We start from the raw sequence: 15,245 nt of genomic DNA, 5'->3' as shown, positions 1-15,245 counted from the left end.
GGAAGCCCCTAGAAGAATTTTTCAATTCTGTTACTGAACACTACTCTGTTTAAGACTTTATTCTGCCACCTGTAGGGACTACCAAGATAGCTGCAGTGTAATCTTGGACCACAAATGACAACCTAGTTGAGGCCCAGGAAGCTGTCAAATAACAAAGACTCAAAACGACTGGGCATAGACTCTCCCCAATCCCACTTAATCGCTGTGTAGCCTTGGGGAGGTCACTTACATTGCCTGAACTTCAGTTTCCCTAATTAGAAAATGGGGCGATAAACAGTAGCATGGTGGATGAGAGGAAGAAACAAGTTGTTTTCCTCCACACATCTTAGCTTCCTCGGCTGGAGCCCTGGACGTCAGACTGACTAGACAGACTAACAGAAGAAAAACCAACAGAAGTTTATTAACACGTGCGTCAGAGTACTCGGCGATGAGCAACCCAAAAGAGCCGTTAGTACCTGGGTTAGCACCTAGCCTCTTAACTGAAGGAATGATGAACTTTCGGAGAAGTGACAGGGCTTTGAGTTTCTAGGGTGGCAAACTGTGGAAGGCAGGCCCGTGGGGGGACTGATGGAAGAGGAAGAATAGTCAGTGAGTTTTGTTACGTAGATTCCTCCTGGGATGTCACTAGGTGATAAGGGTCTAGGTTTGTCTCTGGTTCTTCCTAGTTACAAAGGGGAGCGGAAGACAACTTTATAAGTGTATGCCCCACTTTTAGGAAACAGGTGGAGTCCAGAGGGCTTTTTTGGTGTCTGTTTCTTCAAGTCTGCCTTCAGGATAAAAAACAAAACAAAAAACACGCCCCCCCACCCCAAAAAAAAACCCAAATAGAAACAAAACAAAAAACCAACCAAACGAAAAACACCAACCAAACAGAAAAAGACTGCCTTCAGCTCAAAATGATCTGACCAAGTGGCATACTTTGAGGTGGCGTACTTTACTCCACTTCAGTGGACATCTGCTGTTTCGCCTCTCAGCAGCCCTTCATTCTCCTGTAAAAGTCTCCTCAACTTCCCTCCAGGTGACCGTCTCCTTCCCCACTGGCAGCCCATGTAATTTGAAGTTGACTCCATCCTGGGCTTAAAGGTAAACCCTACTGGACTTCCCTGGTGGTGCAGTGGATAAGAATCCGCCTGCCAATGCAGGAGACACGGGTTCGAGCCCTGGTCTGGGAAGATCCCACATGCTGCGGAGCAACCAAGCCCGTGAGCCACAACTACTGAGCCCTCATGCCTAGAGCCTGTGCTCCCCAATGAGAAGCCCGCGCACCGCAATGAAGAGTAGCCCCCGCTTGCTGCAACTAGAGAAAGCCTGCGTGCAGCAACGAAGACCCAACGCAGCCAAAAATAAAATTAATTAATTAATTAAAAAAAAAAGTAAGCCCTGTTATTCAGGCCCAAATGAATCAGTGCACTGTGTTCCTCAAGGCCATGGTTATTGATCAGGGCTGAGCACACCATCCAGTAAGATCCAGAAAGGTGCAACACGATGAGGTAGAGACGCTGGTTCAAAGATTCTCACTTCTCTTCACTAGATGTCAGCCCGGAAAGATGAGGTCCTGGGAGCGACTTTCACACATGAGGAGAGAGAGTGACTGAGAAGGGAGCCCACCTTGCGAAGAGAGCAGAGAGATTTTGCCAAGGGACATCAGCTGGACCCTGGATGAAGCTGTTCCTGAAGCTCGTGTATCCATGGACCTTCCAAAGCACACGTGCCAGGGAAAATACACTTTTGATGAAGACACTTTAGGTGGAGTTTTTTGTCATTTATAACCCAAAATACCCTACCTGGCACATAGAGTACTTGTCTCATGGAGGTCTGATGCAGACCTGAGGCGGTATTGACTTGGTGTCCAGTAGGTGTACCGTAACAGGCGTGGGGCGTGCAGTGGGCGGGCCGTAACAGGCGGGGGGCGTGCAGTGGGCGGGCCCTAACAGGCGGGGGGCGTGCAGTGGGCGGGCCGTAACAGGCGGGGGGCGTCCAGTGGGCGGGACATACCAGGCGGGGGGCGTGCAGTGGGCGGGCCCTAACAGGCGGGGGGCGTGCAGTGGGCGGGCCCTAACAGGCGGGGGGCGTGCAGTGGGCGGGCCCTAACAGGCGGGGGGCGTGCAGTGGGCGGGCCCTAACAGGCGGGGGGCGTCCAGTGGGCGGGCCCTAACAGGCGGGGGGCGTGCAGTGGGCGGGCCGTAACAGGCGTGGGGCGTGCAGTGGGCGGGCCCTAACAGGCATTCAGCTAGAAGATGTGTTTGAAATTTAATATTAAACTTCAAATTATTGAGACAGTGATCTTTTTTGGAAGAATTTTTTTTTTTTTTTTTTTTGCAGTACGCGGGCCTCTCACTGCTGAGGCCTCTCTCATTGCAGAGCACAGGCTCCGGACGCGCAGGCCCAGCGGCCATGGCTCACGGGCCCAGCCGCTCCGCAGCATGTGGGATCTTCCCAGACCGGGGCACGAACTCCGGACTCCCAACCACTGCGCCACCAGGGAAGCCCCTAGAAGAATTTTTCAATTCTGTTACTGAACACTACTCTATTTAAGACTTTATTCTGCCACCTGTAGGGACTACCAAGATAGCTGCAGTGTAATCTTGGACCACAAATGACAACCTAGTTGAGGCCCAGGAAGCTGTCAAATAACAAAGACTCAAAACGACTGGGCATAGACTCTCCCCAATCCCACTTAATCGCTGTGTAGCCTTGGGGAGGTCACTTACATTGCCTGAACTTCAGTTTCCCTAATTAGAAAATGGGGCGATAAACAGTAGCATGGTGGATGAGAGGAAGAAACAAGTTGTTTTCCTCCACACATCTTAGCTTCCTCGGCTGGAGCCCTGGACGTCAGACTGACTAGACAGACTAACAGAAGAAAAACCAACAGAAGTTTATTAACACGTGCGTCAGAGTACTCGGCGATGAGCAACCCAAAAGAGCCGTTAGTACCTGGGTTAGCACCTAGCCTCTTAACTGAAGGAATGATGAACTTTCGGAGAAGTGACAGGGCTTTGAGTTTCTAGGGTGGCAAACTGTGGAAGGCAGGCCCGTGGGGGGACTGATGGAAGAGGAAGAATAGTCAGTGAGTTTTGTTACGTAGATTCCTCCTGGGATGTCACTAGGTGATAAGGGTCTAGGTTTGTCTCTGGTTCTTCCTAGTTACAAAGGGGAGCGGAAGACAACTTTATAAGTGTATGCCCCACTTTTAGGAAACAGGTGGAGTCCAGAGGGCTTTTTTGGTGTCTGTTTCTTCAAGTCTGCCTTCAGGATAAAAAACAAAACAAAAAACACGCCCCCCCACCCCAAAAAAAAACCCAAATAGAAACAAAACAAAAAACCAACCAAACGAAAAACACCAACCAAACAGAAAAAGACTGCCTTCAGCTCAAAATGATCTGACCAAGTGGCATACTTTGAGGTGGCGTACTTTACTCCACTTCAGTGGACATCTGCTGTTTCGCCTCTCAGCAGCCCTTCATTCTCCTGTAAAAGTCTCCTCAACTTCCCTCCAGGTGACCGTCTCCTTCCCCACTGGCAGCCCATGTAATTTGAAGTTGACTCCATCCTGGGCTTAAAGGTAAACCCTACTGGACTTCCCTGGTGGTGCAGTGGATAAGAATCCGCCTGCCAATGCAGGAGACACGGGTTCGAGCCCTGGTCTGGGAAGATCCCACATGCTGCGGAGCAACCAAGCCCGTGAGCCACAACTACTGAGCCCTCATGCCTAGAGCCTGTGCTCCCCAATGAGAAGCCCGCGCACCGCAATGAAGAGTAGCCCCCGCTTGCTGCAACTAGAGAAAGCCTGCGTGCAGCAACGAAGACCCAACGCAGCCAAAAATAAAATTAATTAATTAATTAAAAAAAAAAGTAAGCCCTGTTATTCAGGCCCAAATGAATCAGTGCACTGTGTTCCTCAAGGCCATGGTTATTGATCAGGGCTGAGCACACCATCCAGTAAGATCCAGAAAGGTGCAACACGATGAGGTAGAGACGCTGGTTCAAAGATTCTCACTTCTCTTCACTAGATGTCAGCCCGGAAAGATGAGGTCCTGGGAGCGACTTTCACACATGAGGAGAGAGAGTGACTGAGAAGGGAGCCCACCTTGCGAAGAGAGCAGAGAGATTTTGCCAAGGGACATCAGCTGGACCCTGGATGAAGCTGTTCCTGAAGCTCGTGTATCCATGGACCTTCCAAAGCACACGTGCCAGGGAAAATACACTTTTGATGAAGACACTTTAGGTGGAGTTTTTTGTCATTTATAACCCAAAATACCCTACCTGGCACATAGAGTACTTGTCTCATGGAGGTCTGATGCAGACCTGAGGCGGTATTGACTTGGTGTCCAGTAGGTGTACCGTAACAGGCGTGGGGCGTGCAGTGGGCGGGCCGTAACAGGCGGGGGGCGTGCAGTGGGCGGGCCCTAACAGGCGGGGGGCGTGCAGTGGGCGGGCCGTAACAGGCGGGGGGCGTCCAGTGGGCGGGACATACCAGGCGGGGGGCGTGCAGTGGGCGGGCCCTAACAGGCGGGGGGCGTGCAGTGGGCGGGCCCTAACAGGCGGGGGGCGTGCAGTGGGCGGGCCCTAACAGGCGGGGGGCGTGCAGTGGGCGGGCCCTAACAGGCGGGGGGCGTCCAGTGGGCGGGCCCTAACAGGCGGGGGGCGTGCAGTGGGCGGGCCGTAACAGGCGTGGGGCGTGCAGTGGGCGGGCCCTAACAGGCATTCAGCTAGAAGATGTGTTTGAAATTTAATATTAAACTTCAAATTATTGAGACAGTGATCTTTTTTGGAAGAATTTTTTTTTTTTTTTTTTTTGCAGTACGCGGGCCTCTCACTGCTGAGGCCTCTCTCATTGCAGAGCACAGGCTCCGGACGCGCAGGCCCAGCGGCCATGGCTCACGGGCCCAGCCGCTCCGCAGCATGTGGGATCTTCCCAGACCGGGGCACGAACTCCGGACTCCCAACCACTGCGCCACCAGGGAAGCCCCTAGAAGAATTTTTCAATTCTGTTACTGAACACTACTCTATTTAAGACTTTATTCTGCCACCTGTAGGGACTACCAAGATAGCTGCAGTGTAATCTTGGACCACAAATGACAACCTAGTTGAGGCCCAGGAAGCTGTCAAATAACAAAGACTCAAAACGACTGGGCATAGACTCTCCCCAATCCCACTTAATCGCTGTGTAGCCTTGGGGAGGTCACTTACATTGCCTGAACTTCAGTTTCCCTAATTAGAAAATGGGGCGATAAACAGTAGCATGGTGGATGAGAGGAAGAAACAAGTTGTTTTCCTCCACACATCTTAGCTTCCTCGGCTGGAGCCCTGGACGTCAGACTGACTAGACAGACTAACAGAAGAAAAACCAACAGAAGTTTATTAACACGTGCGTCAGAGTACTCGGCGATGAGCAACCCAAAAGAGCCGTTAGTACCTGGGTTAGCACCTAGCCTCTTAACTGAAGGAATGATGAACTTTCGGAGAAGTGACAGGGCTTTGAGTTTCTAGGGTGGCAAACTGTGGAAGGCAGGCCCGTGGGGGGACTGATGGAAGAGGAAGAATAGTCAGTGAGTTTTGTTACGTAGATTCCTCCTGGGATGTCACTAGGTGATAAGGGTCTAGGTTTGTCTCTGGTTCTTCCTAGTTACAAAGGGGAGCGGAAGACAACTTTATAAGTGTATGCCCCACTTTTAGGAAACAGGTGGAGTCCAGAGGGCTTTTTTGGTGTCTGTTTCTTCAAGTCTGCCTTCAGGATAAAAAACAAAACAAAAAACACGCCCCCCCACCCCAAAAAAAAACCCAAATAGAAACAAAACAAAAAACCAACCAAACGAAAAACACCAACCAAACAGAAAAAGACTGCCTTCAGCTCAAAATGATCTGACCAAGTGGCATACTTTGAGGTGGCGTACTTTACTCCACTTCAGTGGACATCTGCTGTTTCGCCTCTCAGCAGCCCTTCATTCTCCTGTAAAAGTCTCCTCAACTTCCCTCCAGGTGACCGTCTCCTTCCCCACTGGCAGCCCATGTAATTTGAAGTTGACTCCATCCTGGGCTTAAAGGTAAACCCTACTGGACTTCCCTGGTGGTGCAGTGGATAAGAATCCGCCTGCCAATGCAGGAGACACGGGTTCGAGCCCTGGTCTGGGAAGATCCCACATGCTGCGGAGCAACCAAGCCCGTGAGCCACAACTACTGAGCCCTCATGCCTAGAGCCTGTGCTCCCCAATGAGAAGCCCGCGCACCGCAATGAAGAGTAGCCCCCGCTTGCTGCAACTAGAGAAAGCCTGCGTGCAGCAACGAAGACCCAACGCAGCCAAAAATAAAATTAATTAATTAATTAAAAAAAAAAGTAAGCCCTGTTATTCAGGCCCAAATGAATCAGTGCACTGTGTTCCTCAAGGCCATGGTTATTGATCAGGGCTGAGCACACCATCCAGTAAGATCCAGAAAGGTGCAACACGATGAGGTAGAGACGCTGGTTCAAAGATTCTCACTTCTCTTCACTAGATGTCAGCCCGGAAAGATGAGGTCCTGGGAGCGACTTTCACACATGAGGAGAGAGAGTGACTGAGAAGGGAGCCCACCTTGCGAAGAGAGCAGAGAGATTTTGCCAAGGGACATCAGCTGGACCCTGGATGAAGCTGTTCCTGAAGCTCGTGTATCCATGGACCTTCCAAAGCACACGTGCCAGGGAAAATACACTTTTGATGAAGACACTTTAGGTGGAGTTTTTTGTCATTTATAACCCAAAATACCCTACCTGGCACATAGAGTACTTGTCTCATGGAGGTCTGATGCAGACCTGAGGCGGTATTGACTTGGTGTCCAGTAGGTGTACCGTAACAGGCGTGGGGCGTGCAGTGGGCGGGCCGTAACAGGCGGGGGGCGTGCAGTGGGCGGGCCCTAACAGGCGGGGGGCGTGCAGTGGGCGGGCCGTAACAGGCGGGGGGCGTCCAGTGGGCGGGACATACCAGGCGGGGGGGCGTGCAGTGGGCGGGCCCTAACAGGCGGGGGGCGTGCAGTGGGCGGGCCCTAACAGGCGGGGGGCGTGCAGTGGGCGGGCCCTAACAGGCGGGGGGCGTGCAGTGGGCGGGCCCTAACAGGCGGGGGGCGTCCAGTGGGCGGGCCCTAACAGGCGGGGGGCGTCCAGTGGGCGGGCCCTAACAGGCGGGGGGCATGCAGTGGGCGGGCCGTAACAGGCGTGGGGCGTGCAGTGGGCGGGCCCTAACAGGCATTCAGCTAGAAGATGTGTTTGAAATTTAATATTAAACTTCAAATTATTGAGACAGTGATCTTTTTTGGAAGAATTTTTTTTTTTTTTTTATTTGCAGTACGCGGGCCTCTCACTGCTGAGGCCTCTCTCATTGCAGAGCACAGGCTCCGGACGCGCAGGCCCAGCGGCCATGGCTCACGGGCCCAGCCGCTCCGCAGCATGTGGGATCTTCCCAGACCGGGGCACGAACTCCGGACTCCCAACCACTGCGCCACCAGGGAAGCCCCTAGAAGAATTTTTCAATTCTGTTACTGAACACTACTCTATTTAAGACTTTATTCTGCCACCTGTAGGGACTACCAAGATAGCTGCAGTGTAATCTTGGACCACAAATGACAACCTAGTTGAGGCCCAGGAAGCTGTCAAATAACAAAGACTCAAAACGACTGGGCATAGACTCTCCCCAATCCCACTTAATCGCTGTGTAGCCTTGGGGAGGTCACTTACATTGCCTGAACTTCAGTTTCCCTAATTAGAAAATGGGGCGATAAACAGTAGCATGGTGGATGAGAGGAAGAAACAAGTTGTTTTCCTCCACACATCTTAGCTTCCTCGGCTGGAGCCCTGGACGTCAGACTGACTAGACAGACTAACAGAAGAAAAACCAACAGAAGTTTATTAACACGTGCGTCAGAGTACTCGGCGATGAGCAACCCAAAAGAGCCGTTAGTACCTGGGTTAGCACCTAGCCTCTTAACTGAAGGAATGATGAACTTTCGGAGAAGTGACAGGGCTTTGAGTTTCTAGGGTGGCAAACTGTGGAAGGCAGGCCCGTGGGGGGACTGATGGAAGAGGAAGAATAGTCAGTGAGTTTTGTTACGTAGATTCCTCCTGGGATGTCACTAGGTGATAAGGGTCTAGGTTTGTCTCTGGTTCTTCCTAGTTACAAAGGGGAGCGGAAGACAACTTTATAAGTGTATGCCCCACTTTTAGGAAACAGGTGGAGTCCAGAGGGCTTTTTTGGTGTCTGTTTCTTCAAGTCTGCCTTCAGGATAAAAAACAAAACAAAAAACACGCCCCCCCACCCCCAAAAAAAACCCAAATAGAAACAAAACAAAAAACCAACCAAACGAAAAACACCAACCAAACAGAAAAAGACTGCCTTCAGCTCAAAATGATCTGACCAAGTGGCATACTTTGAGGTGGCGTACTTTACTCCACTTCAGTGGACATCTGCTGTTTCGCCTCTCAGCAGCCCTTCATTCTCCTGTAAAAGTCTCCTCAACTTCCCTCCAGGTGACCGTCTCCTTCCCCACTGGCAGCCCATGTAATTTGAAGTTGACTCCATCCTGGGCTTAAAGGTAAACCCTACTGGACTTCCCTGGTGGTGCAGTGGATAAGAATCCGCCTGCCAATGCAGGAGACACGGGTTCGAGCCCTGGTCTGGGAAGATCCCACATGCTGCGGAGCAACCAAGCCCGTGAGCCACAACTACTGAGCCCTCATGCCTAGAGCCTGTGCTCCCCAATGAGAAGCCCGCGCACCGCAATGAAGAGTAGCCCCCGCTTGCTGCAACTAGAGAAAGCCTGCGTGCAGCAACGAAGACCCAACGCAGCCAAAAATAAAATTAATTAATTAATTAAAAAAAAAAGTAAGCCCTGTTATTCAGGCCCAAATGAATCAGTGCACTGTGTTCCTCAAGGCCATGGTTATTGATCAGGGCTGAGCACACCATCCAGTAAGATCCAGAAAGGTGCAACACGATGAGGTAGAGACGCTGGTTCAAAGATTCTCACTTCTCTTCACTAGATGTCAGCCCGGAAAGATGAGGTCCTGGGAGCGACTTTCACACATGAGGAGAGAGAGTGACTGAGAAGGGAGCCCACCTTGCGAAGAGAGCAGAGAGATTTTGCCAAGGGACATCAGCTGGACCCTGGATGAAGCTGTTCCTGAAGCTCGTGTATCCATGGACCTTCCAAAGCACACGTGCCAGGGAAAATACACTTTTGATGAAGACACTTTAGGTGGAGTTTTTTGTCATTTATAACCCAAAATACCCTACCTGGCACATAGAGTACTTGTCTCATGGAGGTCTGATGCAGACCTGAGGCGGTATTGACTTGGTGTCCAGTAGGTGTACCGTAACAGGCGTGGGGCGTGCAGTGGGCGGGCCGTAACAGGCGGGGGGCGTGCAGTGGGCGGGCCCTAACAGGCGGGGGGCGTGCAGTGGGCGGGCCGTAACAGGCGGGGGGCGTCCAGTGGGCGGGACATACCAGGCGGGGGGGCGTGCAGTGGGCGGGCCCTAACAGGCGGGGGGCGTGCAGTGGGCGGGCCCTAACAGGCGGGGGGCGTGCAGTGGGCGGGCCCTAACAGGCGGGGGGCGTGCAGTGGGCGGGCCCTAACAGGCGGGGGGCGTCCAGTGGGCGGGCCCTAACAGGCGGGGGGCGTGCAGTGGGCGGGCCGTAACAGGCGTGGGGCGTGCAGTGGGCGGGCCCTAACAGGCATTCAGCGAGAAGATGTGTTTGAAATTTAATATTAAACTTCAAATTATTGAGACAGTGATCTTTTTTGGAAGAATTTTTTTTTTTTTTTTTTTGCAGTACGCGGGCCTCTCACTGCTGAGGCCTCTCTCATTGCAGAGCACAGGCTCCGGACGCGCAGGCCCAGCGGCCATGGCTCACGGGCCCAGCCGCTCCGCAGCATGTGGGATCTTCCCAGACCGGGGCACGAACTCCGGACTCCCAACCACTGCGCCACCAGGGAAGCCCCTAGAAGAATTTTTCAATTCTGTTACTGAACACTACTCTGTTTAAGACTTTATTCTGCCACCTGTAGGGACTACCAAGATAGCTGCAGTGTAATCTTGGACCACAAATGACAACCTAGTTGAGGCCCAGGAAGCTGTCAAATAACAAAGACTCAAAATGACTGGGCATAGACTCTCCCCAATCCCACTTAATCGCTGTGTAGCCTTGGGGAGGTCACTTACATTGCCTGAACTTCAGTTTCCCTAATTAGAAAATGGGGCGATAAACAGTAGCATGGTGGATGAGAGGAAGAAACAAGTTGTTTTCCTCCACACATCTTAGCTTCCTCGGCTGGAGCCCTGGACGTCAGACTGACTAGACAGACTAACAGAAGAAAAACCAACAGAAGTTTATTAACACGTGCGTCAGAGTACTCGGCGATGAGCAACCCAAAAGAGCCGTTAGTACCTGGGTTAGCACCTAGCCTCTTAACTGAAGGAATGATGAACTTTCGGAGAAGTGACAGGGCTTTGAGTTTCTAGGGTGGCAAACTGTGGAAGGCAGGCCCGTGGGGGGACTGATGGAAGAGGAAGAATAGTCAGTGAGTTTTGTTACGTAGATTCCTCCTGGGATGTCACTAGGTGATAAGGGTCTAGGTTTGTCTCTGGTTCTTCCTAGTTACAAAGGGGAGCGGAAGACAACTTTATAAGTGTATGCCCCACTTTTAGGAAACAGGTGGAGTCCAGAGGGCTTTTTTGGTGTCTGTTTCTTCAAGTCTGCCTTCAGGATAAAAAACAAAACAAAAAACACGCCCCCCCACCCCAAAAAAAAACCCAAATAGAAACAAAACAAAAAACCAACCAAACGAAAAACACCAACCAAACAGAAAAAGACTGCCTTCAGCTCAAAATGATCTGACCAAGTGGCATACTTTGAGGTGGCGTACTTTACTCCACTTCAGTGGACATCTGCTGTTTCGCCTCTCAGCAGCCCTTCATTCTCCTGTAAAAGTCTCCTCAACTTCCCTCCAGGTGACCGTCTCCTTCCCCACTGGCAGCCCATGTAATTTGAAGTTGACTCCATCCTGGGCTTAAAGGTAAACCCTACTGGACTTCCCTGGTGGTGCAGTGGATAAGAATCCGCCTGCCAATGCAGGAGACACGGGTTCGAGCCCTGGTCTGGGAAGATCCCACATGCTGCGGAGCAACCAAGCCCGTGAGCCACAACTACTGAGCCCTCATGCCTAGAGCCTGTGCTCCCCAATGAGAAGCCCGCGCACCGCAATGAAGAGTAGCCCCCGCTTGCTGCAACTAGAGAAAGCCTGCGTGCAGCAACGAAGACCCCACGCAGCCAAAAATAAAATTAATTAATTAATTAAAAAAAAAAGTAAGCCCTGTTATTCAGGCCCAAATGAATCAGTGCACTGTGTTCCTCAAGGCCATGGTTATTGATCAGGGCTGAGCACACCATCCAGTAAGATCCAGAAAGGTGCAACACGATGAGGTAGAGACGCTGGTTCAAAGATTCTCACTTCTCTTCACTAGATGTCAGCCCGGAAAGATGAGGTCCTGGGAGCGACTTTCACACATGAGGAGAGAGAGTGACTGAGAAGGGAGCCCACCTTGCGAAGAGAGCAGAGAGATTTTGCCAAGGGACATCAGCTGGACCCTGGATGAAGCTGTTCCTGAAGCTCGTGTATCCATGGACCTTCCAAAGCACACGTGCCAGGGAAAATACACTTTTGATGAAGACACTTTAGGTGGAGTTTTTTGTCATTTATAACCCAAAATACCCTACCTGGCACATAGAGTACTTGTCTCATGGAGGTCTGATGCAGACCTGAGGCGGTATTGACTTGGTGTCCAGTAGGTGTACCGTAACAGGCGTGGGGCGTGCAGTGGGCGGGCCGTAACAGGCGGGGGGCGTCCAGTGGGCGGGACATACCAGGCGGGGGGGCGTGCAGTGGGCGGGCCCTAACAGGCGGGGGGCGTGCAGTGGGCGGGCCCTAACAGGCGGGGGGCGTGCAGTGGGCGGGCCCTAACAGGCGGGGGGCGTGCAGTGGGCGGGCCCTAACAGGCGGGGGGCGTCCAGTGGGCGGGCCCTAACAGGCGGGGGGCGTGCAGTGGGCGGGCCGTAACAGGCGTGGGGCGTGCAGTGGGCGGGCCCTAACAGGCATTCAGCTAGAAGATGTGTTTGAAATTTAATATTAAACTTCAAATTATTGAGACAGTGATCTTTTTTGGAAGAATTTTTTTTTTTTTTTTTTTGCAGTACGCGGGCCTCTCACTGCTGAGGCCTCTCTCATTGCAGAGCACAGGCTCCGGACGCGCAGGCCCAGCGGCCATGGCTCACGGGCCCAGCCGCTCCGCAGCATGTGGGATCTTCCCAGACCGGGGCACGAACTCCGGACTCCCAACCACTGCGCCACCAGGGAAGCCCCTAGAAGAATTTTTCAATTCTGTTACTGAACACTACTCTGTTTAAGACTTTATTCTGCCACCTGTAGGGACTACCAAGATAGCTGCAGTGTAATCTTGGACCACAAATGACAACCTAGTTGAGGCCCAGGAAGCTGTCAAATAACAAAGACTCAAAATGACTGGGCATAGACTCTCCCCAATCCCACTTAATCGCTGTGTAGCCTTGGGGAGGTCACTTACATTGCCTGAACTTCAGTTTCCCTAATTAGAAAATGGGGCGATAAACAGTAGCATGGTGGATGAGAGGAAGAAACAAGTTGTTTTCCTCCACACATCTTAGCTTCCTCGGCTGGAGCCCTGGACGTCAGACTGACTAGACAGACTAACAGAAGAAAAACCAACAGAAGTTTATTAACACGTGCGTCAGAGTACTCGGCGATGAGCAACCCAAAAGAGCCGTTAGTACCTGGGTTAGCACCTAGCCTCTTAACTGAAGGAATGATGAACTTTCGGAGAAGTGACAGGGCTTTGAGTTTCTAGGGTGGCAAACTGTGGAAGGCAGGCCCGTGGGGGGACTGATGGAAGAGGAAGAATAGTCAGTGAGTTTTGTTACGTAGATTCCTCCTGGGATGTCACTAGGTGATAAGGGTCTAGGTTTGTCTCTGGTTCTTCCTAGTTACAAAGGGGAGCGGAAGACAACTTTATAAGTGTATGCCCCACTTTTAGGAAACAGGTGGAGTCCAGAGGGCTTTTTTGGTGTCTGTTTCTTCAAGTCTGCCTTCAGGATAAAAAACAAAACAAAAAACACGCCCCCCCACCCCAAAAAAAAACCCAAATAGAAACAAAACAAAAAACCAACCAAACGAAAAACACCAACCAAACAGAAAAAGACTGCCTTCAGCTCAAAATGATCTGACCAAGTGGCATACTTTGAGGTGGCGTACTTTACTCCACTTCAGTGGACATCTGCTGTTTCGCCTCTCAGCAGCCCTTCATTCTCCTGTAAAAGTCTCCTCAACTTCCCTCCAGGTGACCGTCTCCTTCCCCACTGGCAGCCCATGTAATTTGAAGTTGACTCCATCCTGGGCTTAAAGGTAAACCCTACTGGACTTCCCTGGTGGTGCAGTGGATAAGAATCCGCCTGCCAATGCAGGAGACACGGGTTCGAGCCCTGGTCTGGGAAGATCCCACATGCTGCGGAGCAACCAAGCCCGTGAGCCACAACTACTGAGCCCTCATGCCTAGAGCCTGTGCTCCCCAATGAGAAGCCCGCGCACCGCAATGAAGAGTAGCCCCCGCTTGCTGCAACTAGAGAAAGCCTGCGTGCAGCAACGAAGACCCCACGCAGCCAAAAATAAAATTAATTAATTAATTAAAAAAAAAAGTAAGCCCTGTTATTCAGGCCCAAATGAATCAGTGCACTGTGTTCCTCAAGGCCATGGTTATTGATCAGGGCTGAGCACACCATCCAGTAAGATCCAGAAAGGTGCAACACGATGAGGTAGAGACGCTGGTTCAAAGATTCTCACTTCTCTTCACTAGATGTCAGCCCGGAAAGATGAGGTCCTGGGAGCGACTTTCACACATGAGGAGAGAGAGTGACTGAGAAGGGAGCCCACCTTGCGAAGAGAGCAGAGAGATTTTGCCAAGGGACATCAGCTGGACCCTGGATGAAGCTGTTCCTGAAGCTCGTGTATCCATGGACCTTCCAAAGCACACGTGCCAGGGAAAATACACTTTTGATGAAGACACTTTAGGTGGAGTTTTTTGTCATTTATAACCCAAAATACCCTACCTGGCACATAGAGTACTTGTCTCATGGAGGTCTGATGCAGACCTGAGGCGGTATTGACTTGGTGTCCAGTAGGTGTACCGTAACAGGCGTGGGGCGTGCAGTGGGCGGGCCGTAACAGGCGGGGGGCGTGCAGTGGGCGGGCCCTAACAGGCGGGGGGCGTGCAGTGGGCGGGCCGTAACAGGCGGGGGGCGTCCAGTGGGCGGGACATACCAGGCGGGGGGGCGTGCAGTGGGCGGGCCCTAACAGGCGGGGGGCGTGCAGTGGGCGGGCCCTAACAGGCGGGGGGCGTGCAGTGGGCGGGCCCTAACAGGCGGGGGGCGTGCAGTGGGCGGGCCCTAACAGGCGGGGGGCGTCCAGTGGGCGGGCCCTAACAGGCGGGGGGCGTGCAGTGGGCGGGCCGTAACAGGCGTGGGGCGTGCAGTGGGCGGGCCCTAACAGGCATTCAGCTAGAAGATGTGTTTGAAATTTAATATTAAACTTCAAATTATTGAGACAGTGATCTTTTTTGGAAGAATTTTTTTTTTTTTTTTTTTTGCAGTACGCGGGCCTCTCACTGCTGAGGCCTCTCTCATTGCAGAGCACAGGCTCCGGACGCGCAGGCCCAGCGGCCATGGCTCACGGGCCCAGCCGCTCCGCAGCATGTGGGATCTTCCCAGACCGGGGCACGAACTCCGGACTCCCAACCACTGCGCCACCAGGGAAGCCCCTAGAAGAATTTTTCAATTCTGTTACTGAACACTACTCTGTTTAAGACTTTATTCTGCCACCTGTAGGGACTACCAAGATAGCTGCAGTGTAATCTTGGACCACAAATGACAACCTAGTTGAGGCCCAGGAAGCTGTCAAATAACAAAGACTCAAAACGACTGGGCATAGACTCTCCCCAATCCCACTTAATCGCTGTGTAGCCTTGGGGAGGTCACTTACATTGCCTGAACTTCAGTTTCCCTAATTAGAAAATGGGGCGATAAACAGTAGCATGGTGGATGAGAGGAAGAAACAAGTTGTTTTCCTCCACACATCTTAGCTTCCTCGGCTGGAGCCCTGGACGTCAGACTGACTAGACAGACTAACAGAAGAA

Source organism: Pseudorca crassidens, chromosome 12, assembly GCF_039906515.1.
Source record: "Pseudorca crassidens isolate mPseCra1 chromosome 12, mPseCra1.hap1, whole genome shotgun sequence".
Lineage (NCBI taxonomy): Eukaryota > Metazoa > Chordata > Mammalia > Artiodactyla > Delphinidae > Pseudorca > Pseudorca crassidens.
This window is presented reverse-complemented; position numbering follows the sequence as displayed.